Source organism: Schistocerca cancellata, chromosome 4 (genome assembly GCF_023864275.1).
Source record: "Schistocerca cancellata isolate TAMUIC-IGC-003103 chromosome 4, iqSchCanc2.1, whole genome shotgun sequence".
In the NCBI taxonomy this organism is placed as follows: domain Eukaryota; kingdom Metazoa; phylum Arthropoda; class Insecta; order Orthoptera; family Acrididae; genus Schistocerca; species Schistocerca cancellata.
Window position 1 is genome coordinate 645,581,516 of NC_064629.1, and position 9,577 is coordinate 645,591,092.

Sequence of the window (9,577 nt, forward strand, 5' to 3'; positions counted from 1 at the left end):
CCTTTACTGCTTGCTCAATACAAAGATTGAATAACATCGGGGAGAGGCTACAACCCTGTCTTACTCCCTTCCCAACCACTGCTTCCCTTTCATGTCCCTCGACTCTTATAACTGCCAGCTGGTTTCTGTACAAATTGTAAATAGCCTTTCGCTCCCTGTATTTTACCCCTGCCACCTTTAGAATTTGAAAGAGAGTATTCCAGCCAACATTGTCAAAAGCTTTCTCTAAGTCTACAATTACTAGTAACGTAGGTTTGCCTTTCCTTAATCTTTCTTCTACGATAAGTCGTAAGGTCAGTATTGCCTCACGTGTTCCAGTATTTCTACGGAATCCAAACTGATCTTCCCCGAGGTCGGCTTCTACTAGTTTTTCCATTCGTCTGTAAAGAATACGTGTTAGTATTTTGCAGTTGTGGCTTGTCAAACTGATTATTCGGTAATTTTCACATCTGTCAACACCTGCTTTCTTTGGGATTGGGATTACTATATTCTTCTTCAAGTCTGAGGGTATTTCGCCTGTTTCATACATTTTGCTCACCAGATGGTAGAGTTTTGTCAGGACTGGCTCTCCCAAGGCCGTCAGTAGTTCCAATGGAATGTTGTCTACTCCGGGGGCCTTGTTTCGTCTCAGGTCTTTCAGTGCTCTGTCAAACTCTTCACGCAGTATCGTATCTCCCATTTTATCTTCATCTACATCCTCTTCCATTTCCATAATATTGTCCTCAAGTACATTGCCCTTGTATAGACCCTCTATATACTCCTTCCACCTTTCTGCTTTCCCTTCTTTGCTTAGAACTGGGTTTCCATCTGATCTCTTGATGTTCATACAAGTGGTTCTCTTATCTCCAAAGGTCTCTTTAATTTTCCTGTAGGCAGTATCTATCTTACCCCTAGTGAGATAAGCCTCTACATGCTTACATTTGTCCTCTAGCCATCCCTGCTTAGCCATTTTGCACTTCCTGTCGATCTCATTTTTGAGACGTTTGTATTCCGTTTTGCCTGCTTCATTTACTGCATTTTTATATTTTCTCCTTTCATCAATTAAATTCAATATTTCTTCTGTTACCCAAGGATTTCTACTACCCCTCGTCTTTTTACCTACTTGATCCTCTGCTGCCTTCACTACTTCATCCCTCAAAGCTACCCATTCTTCTTCTACTGTATTTCTTTCCCCCATTCCTGTCAATTGTTCCCTTATGCTCTCCCTGAAACTCTGTACAACCTCTGGTTCTTTCAGTTTATCCAGGTCCCATCTCGTTAAATTCCCACCTTTTTGAAGTTCCTTCAGTTTTAATCTACAGGTCATAACCAATAGATTGTGGTCAGAGTCCACATCTGCCCCTGGAAATGTCTTACAATTTAAAACCTGGTTCCTAAATCTCTGTCTCACCATTATATAATCTATCTGATACCTTTTAGTATCTCCAGGGTTCTTCCATGTATACAACCTTCTATCATGATTCTTAAACCAAGTGTTAGCTATGATTAAGTTGTGCTCTGTGCAAAATTCTACCAGGCGGCTTCCTCTTTCATTTCTTAGCCCCAATCCATATTCACCTACTACGTTTCCTTCTCTCTCTTTTCCTACACTCGAATTCCAGTCACCCATGACTATTAAATTTGCGTCTCCCTTCACTATCTGAATAATTTCTTTTATTTCATCATACATTTCTTCAATTTCTTCGTCATCTGCAGAGCTAGTTGGCATATAAACTTGTTCTACTGTAGTAGGTGTGGGCTTCGTGTCTATCTTGGCCACAATAATGTGTTCACTATGCTGTTTGTAGTAGCTTACCCGCATTCCTATTTTGCTATTCATTATTAAAGCTACTCCTGCATTACCCCTATTTGACTTTGTGTTTATAACCCTGTAGTCACCTGACCAGAAGTCTTGTTCCTCCTGCCACCGAACTTCACTAATTCCCACTATATCTAACTTTAACCTATCTATTTCCCTTTTTAAATTTTGTAACCTACCTGCCCGATTAAGGGATCTGACATTCCACGCTCCGATCCGTAGAACGCCAGTTTTCTTTCTCCTGATAACGACATCCCCTTGAGTAGTCCCCGACCGGAGATCCGAATGGGGGACTATTTTACCTCCAGAATATTTTACCCAAGAGGACGCCATCATCATTTAATCATACAGTAAAGCTGCATGCCCTCGGGAAAAATTACGGCCGTAGTTTCCCCTTGCTTTCAGCCGTTCGCAGTACCAGCACATCAAGGCCGTTTTGGTTATTGTTACAAGGCCAGATCAGTCAATCATCCAGACTGTTGCCCTTGCAACTACTGAAAAGGCTGCTGCCCCTCTTCAGGAACCACACGTTTGTCTGGCCTCTCAACAGATACCCCTCCGTTGTGGTTGTGCCTACGGTACGGCTATCTGTATCGCTGAGGCACGCAAGCCTCCGCACCAACGGCAAGGTCCATGGTCATTGGAAAACGTAAAAGGTTAACATGAGTACAGAGCAAAAAATGCCACCCCCCCGTAAGGTGCCGCCCCTAGCTCATGCCTGGTGGGCCTATATGTAAATCCACCACAGACGATGGAGCAATAGTCAAAAATGGGCCGCACAAGTGTTCTACACGCAGTATCCTTTATAGATGAGCTACACTTTCCTAGAAGTCTCCCGACAAACCGAAGTCGACCTTTCACCTTCCCTAGTATCAGCCTTATGTGCTCGATCCATTTCATATCTACACTCCTGGAAATGGAAAAAAGAACACATTGACACCGGTGTGTCAGACCCACCATACTTGCTCCGGACACTGCGAGAGGGCTGTACAAGCAATGATCACACGCACGGCACAGCGGACACACCAGGAACCGCGGTGTTGGCCGTCGAATGGCGCTAGATGCGCAGCATTTGTGCACCGCCGCCGTCAGTGTCAGCCAGTTTGCCGTGGCATACGGAGCTCCATCGCAGTCTTTAACACTGGTAGCATGCCGCGACAGCGTGGACGTGAACCGTATGTGCAGTTGACGGACTTTGAGCGAGGGCGTATAGTGGGCATGCGGGAGGCCGGGTGGACGTACCGCCGAATTGCTCAACACGTGGGGCGTGAGGTCTCCACAGTACATCGATGTTGTCGCCAGTGGTCGGCGGAAGGTGCACGTGCCCGTCGACCTGGGACCGGACCGCAGCGACGCACGGATGCACGCCAAGACCGTAGGATCCTACGCAGTGCCGTAGGGGACCGCACCGCCACTTCCCAGCAAATTAGGGACACTGTTGCTCCTGGGGTATCGGCGAGGACCATTCGCAACCGTCTCCATGAAGCTGGGCTACGGTCCCGCACACCGTTAGGCCGTCTTCCGCTCACGCACCAACATCGTGCAGCCCGCCTCCAGTGGTGTCGCGACAGGCGTGAATGGAGGGACGAATGGAGACGTGTCGTCTTCAGCGATGAGAGTCGCTTCTGCCTTGGTGCCAATGATGGTCGTATGCGTGTTTGGCGCCGTGCAGGTGAGCGCCACAATCAGGACTGCATACGACCGAGGCACACAGGGCCAACACCCGGCATCATGGTGTGGGGAGCGATCTCCTACACTGGCCGTACACCACTGGTGATCGTCGAGGGGACACTGAATAGTGCACGGTACATCCAAACCGTCATCGAACCCATAGTTCTACCATTCCTAGACCGGCAAGGGAACTTGCTGTTCCAACAGGACAATGCACGTCCGCATGTATCCCGTGCCACCCAACGTGCTCTAGAAGGTGTAAGTCAACTACCCTGGCCAGCAAGATCTCCGGATCTGTCCCCCATTGAGCATGTTTGGGCCTGGATGAAGCGTCGTCTCACGCGGTCTGCACGTCCAGCACGAACGCTGGTCCAACTGAGGCGCCAGGTGGAAATGGCATGGCAAGCCGTTCCACAGGACTACATCCAGCATCTCTACCATCGTCTCCATGGGAGAATAGCAGCCTGCATTGCTGCGAAAGGTGGATATACACTGTAGTAGTGCCGACATTGTGCATGCTCTGTTGCCTGTGTCTATGTGCCTGTGGTTCTGTCAGTGTGATCATGTGATGTATCTGACCCCAGGAATGTGTCAATAAAGTTTCCCCCTCCTGGGACAATGAATTCACGGTGTTCTTATTTCAATTTCCAGGAGTGTATTTGTAACGTTACGCATAGATGAAATGATAATTAAATGGACACCCTAGCTGCAAACAGGTGTTGATGTACTTAATTGGGGACATGTTGAAAATGTGTACCCCGACAGGGACTCGAACCCTGGATCTCCTGCTTACATGGCATGGGCGAACATCTATTAGGCGCACTACGAATGTAGTGGTGTGGACATGTTGGGAATGTGGATCTCACGGGGAGCGTGCAAGGGATAAGTCCCTGCAGACGCACTATCCTCTGTGCCCGCGGTGGCTCAGATGGATAGAGCGTCTGCCATGTAAGCAGGAGATCCCGGGTTCGAGTTCCGGTCGGGGCACACATTTTCAACATGTCCCCTATGAACACGGCAACTGTTCTTTCGGGAACAGATACTACCGTCATATATAGTTACGCATAGATATTTAATCGACATGAATGTTGGGTTTGTGGCGGATGTCCGATGACACTCGTTCAGGTTGTTCGTTGATCCATTCATTCAGTTTTTTTTATTACAGAGGGTAGCTAAACCCCCAGACCGAACACGCTGAGCTACCGTGCCGGCGACATGAATGTGTCAACACCATTCTAATAATGCTGTATACGAACATTATGGAATTTTTTTGTATTCATCAGCATTTTTCTACACTTAGAGCAAGCTGCTATTCATCACGCCAAACACAAATTCTGCCTAAGTTATCTTATATCTCCAGGCGGAAAGTGGATGTTGGAACTAGCCGTATCGCTACCCACTTACGCCTTACCAACAGGTACGTGACGCCACCTTCTGTTGATAACACATCTAAGCCAAGACAAGTTGCCTCATCCGTTGGTTGGTTGCTCAATTTTCCTATGAAGTCAGGACAAACACTGGGGGTTCGTATATTGCTCACTACCGCGAGGGATTAGCCGAGCGGTCTCAGGCGCTGCAGTCATGAACTGTGCGGCTGGTCCAGCAGAGGTTCGAGTCCCCCCTTGGGCATGGGTGTGTGTGTTTGTCCTTAGGATAATTTAGGTTAAGTAGTGTGTAAGCTTAGGGACTGATGACCTTAGCAGTTAAGTCCCATAAGATTTCACACACATTTGAACATATATTGCTCACTGGGAGCTCCAGCATGAGGCAGTGAAACGTCCCCTTTAAAAAATTATACATGACTGTGCTTAAACTGACACACAATATTTCTTAGCGCAACGCAATCTGACTTTCAGAAATCCCTACAAAGGAATGGCCCTGACTAACATTAACCTGTACCTTTCACAAATCACTTACCTCACCAAAAATCTTCGTTACTCGAACTACTGCAATACAGCGAGCGCCGCTACTGCCAGCTAAATAAAAGATTCAAACTACGGAAGGCACTAACTACTGATAGGCATAGTTAGCAAATGAAAGATTTTAATAGAGAACAAACAATGTATTTACCTTAATAGTGTTGAAATATCATAATATACATAGCAGTTCATAATATCCAGTATTACAAATTTCATAACTCCGCCATCTCTCTCCTCACATCCACCACTGCTGGCGGCTCACCTCCAACTGCGCAACGCTATGTGCTGTTAACATCCAGCTGCCCAACACTACAATGGCAGACAACAATGCTAACTAGCCACAGACTGCACACAGCACAGCCAGTGATTTTCATACAGAGCGCTACGTAACGTTGCCAATAAGAAAATATAAACAGCCTACTTACAGCAGTACTGGAGCGTCTCAGGGAAAGAGCGGTCAGCTCCTCCAACACGTGTAGCTCTACCGACAGCTGCTGAACGCTCTGGGTTCAAACAGCCAAAATTGTAGCTCATATCAGCACGAGTGACGCTTGCCCCATGGGTCCTGAACCCGTCCTCGCTTACTTTACAAGACTGGCTGGACCACTATTTGTCGCATTGAACCGTATTCGATTGCGGTCCTCTGGTTTCGAGTCAAACAAAAGGTTAAAACCAGAGGCTCAAGTGATTCTAGGACGATCTCGGTGAGAATTTCTCGACTTCCGCTATAGAGTGGAGAATTCAAGGCCCTCTCAAAAAGTCAGGCATACAGTACACGAAAAAAAAACGGGTATTCCGTTAGCATAGTGTGTGTGGCATGTGAAACGTCTCCCAAAAAATGAAAACAGAAAGCACTCTCACTTATCACATTTACTAACACACAAGTTGAAAGGACTTTGAACAAAACTGATCTGATACTTGAATCGAAAAAAAGCACTCCATCTTCAGGCCACGAGTGGCCTACCGGGACCATCCGACCGCCGTGTCATCCTCAGTGGAGCCTGCGGATAGGAGGGGTGTGGGGTCAGCACACCGCTCTCCCGGTCGTTATGATGGTATTCTTGACCGAAGCCGCTACTATTTGGTCGAGTAGCTCCTCAATTGGCATCACGAGGCTGAGTGCACCCCGTAAAATGGCAACAGCGCATGGCGGCCTGGATGGTCATCCATCCAAATGCCGACCACGCCCGACAGCGCTTAACTTCGGTAATCTCACGGGAACCGGCGTATCCACTGCGGCAAGGCCGTTGCCTGAATCGAAAAAGGAAACAAAATTCTTCTGAAAATTCAACAAAAGTTTAACTTCTTCTTCAACCGTCCAGATCCAAAGAACAAAATTTGTCAGTTCCTAGCAGGAAACTCAAACAACACTTGGAAAAAAAATACGAAGTCACTACCCTAGCGCGTTATATGTCCTGCCTCGGTTTTGAGCTAAAGTTTGTGTTCAGCATGGGATAAGAAAATTTGTCTGATTTTAGTAGCTGTGAGGAGTGTCCCCGCGGTGAGGCGTCATGTCACGAATCGCGTGGCCCCTCCTCGGGCATGGGTATGTGTGTTGTACTTAGCGTAAGTTAGTTTAACTAGTGTGTAAGCCTAGGGACTGATGACCTCAGCAATTTTATACCTTAGGAATTCACACACGTTTGAACATTTTGATTTCAGTAGTCACCACTGAAAACTTCTTCAAGTTCGAAAGTGTCGTGTTGAACAGGACCCATTCCCAGAAGTGCAGCGCAGAGGTCAGATGGTGACAGCGGTGAGTGGCGGACAAGGTGATGGTGGATGGTGGATGAACTGCCGGTTGCGGCCAGAGTGCGGTAGTTTAAATGCTGACGCTCGCAGACAGCCGACTGTCGGCGTTTTATGGAGGGCGCACCACAGCGATCCTCTCCCCCACCCTCATCCCCTCAGGATGAAGGTGTCGAAAAAACGGTAGGCGTCGGAGCCCTCGACAATGTCCATATACTACGAGCCCAGGGAGGAAGACCCTGGGTGTGTATCGACGTCCAAAGGCATGGCTGGTTGGTGCTCTGTGACCCATTGGCATGTCTCCTCCCAGGATGACACGTCACCAGCCGCAGATGGCAAAGGAGGATTTGTAACACATGCTGAAGGTAGACTGTTACTTGGTTGTGTGGCACCTCTTCTCTGACGAATCTGATGCCGCTGATGGCTGGACCCATCAGCACACTCAAATCTCCACCGTGGTGAAGCCCAGGAGGCACTGAACGGTGACAAGCATCCACCTTGGCTTACCTCTGGTGTACACATTGACCCAGACAGGATGGTGGGTGGCGTAATGATGGTGCTAAGGGTGGAAGTCGGGAGTAGTCAGAAGCTTGGGATGCATGATTGATAACTGGGACCGCAGAGGGCGACTGTGTAGGGCTCATGGGAATGGCCCCTGTAGGAAGATAAGAATAAGGACAAGGTGTCTGCAACAGAATGGTGTTGACAGCGTTTGGCCATCTGGGTTATAAAAGACCAGCTCAAATGTTTGTCAGGGCCATCAGATTCTGCATGGAAAGGAACTGCAAATATCAAGGAGATTTCATTAACTGTCCAAAACTCTTTGAATTCTACAGACGTAAACTGAGGGCCTTTGTCGTTCACAATGGTTTCAGGGAATCCTTCTGATGAACAAATTCGAGCTAATACTTGGAGGTGGTGGTGGTAAATGACATGTGAGCAACATAAGGAAAGATGGAACCAGCGTCTGCCACTATGAACCATGAGGACCCCACGTAGGGTTCAGCAAAATTAAGATGTAACCTGGACCACAGGGTGGAAAGTGTTGGCCAAGGAAATCATCTGCACACAAAGGTAACCTACTGGCTCTGGCAGCTCATGCATGCTGAGACCATGGTAGAGATCTTTGCGTCCATCCCTCTTTCATAGGATCACTTTTGGAATTTTGTGTACATTTTTGACATATGTCGGTAAAAGATTTGTTGAAACTGCTACTAACAGCTAAACGATCTTTTGTCATGTTATTGTTTACTTTGAGCTTTGGGCTTTTGCTATTATTGTCTGGCAATTTTCATGTTTCTTTGTTAATTTATCTTCCATGTGCTCCTGACTCTGTTCTATTGTCTGAGCAATCATGTTACCCACAAAAAAAAATTGCAGCTTTAAGGGACTTATTGTAAGACTTTTTGTAAGCTTTATAATATTAATCGAAATGGTTCGGTTTGTGTGGATCATTGGTAATAGTATAAAGATGTTTTAGCTTTTTACAGGATACAAGCAACCCCTTCTTCAGCCATAGCATAGGCCCTCCCTTTTTCTTCACTGTCCTTGTTTTGCTTGGTAGGCACTCTTCCATAGATTTTAAGTAACTATCCAGTAAAACGTTATATTTATCATTTGTGCTACAGAAAAGGCACATATGTGGTCAATTTTCATTTCCCACTTTCTTCTTTAGAAGTTCTACGCTACAAATGTTAATTCTCTCTAAGAAAAATAGAAGCGAGTATCTACGTTCACAGCTTCATTCATAGTTAAAGACTGTGAATTGTGATTTGATAAACTCATTTCATTTATGAGGCATCTACTGGAGTCAATATTTGTAATTATAAATCCAATGGCAGATTGAGTGTTCTTGGATATTCTCGTAAAACTCTTAATAGTATTGTCACATAGAAGAAGGTGTAGTTAGATGAATGACGAACAATTAACTTCACTTAACGAAGGTTTATTCAGCACGTGCATATACAAGAGCGCGGAGCGAACTGCCTCCTGCTAGAACACATACAATATATAGACAGCTACAGAACTTTCCAGAACAATGATTCTTGACATTTGTCGATACTTCTAGGATGTACTTATATCGAATTGATATTAGAATTGTACAGTCCAGGTGAGTTTTGAACTCATGACCCACCATGCAACAGTTTAGTATCATAACCACTACACCACGGTGCTACTCAGCTTCTTCTGCAACATTGCTCCCTCCTTAAGTAAACAGCATCTCGGTGTTACATCCTCCTAGTCCGGGAACGAGTCATCGGTCCTGCATACTCCGACTCCCGATGACTGATTCTCGCCCTGGCGGTGATCTTCTTAGAACTTCTTTTGCCGCTACGCTCTTCGTTACCTTTCCGCTTGTTACCTGTCGCTGAGCTTCGAATTTACCCTGGGCTACAGGATCCTTATATGGCTTCATTCAAAGGACGTGGACTGTATTCTG

General features: G+C 46.4%; 1 non-coding gene across 1 annotated transcript; it reads left to right on the plus strand.

The window, feature by feature from the left end:
- Nucleotides 1–4,381: 4,381 nt before the first annotated feature.
- Nucleotides 4,382–4,456, plus strand: Trnat-ugu (transfer RNA threonine (anticodon UGU)). The gene has a single exon. It is a non-coding gene; the product is annotated as a tRNA-Thr (tRNA).
- Nucleotides 4,457–9,577: the final 5,121 nt, after the last annotated feature.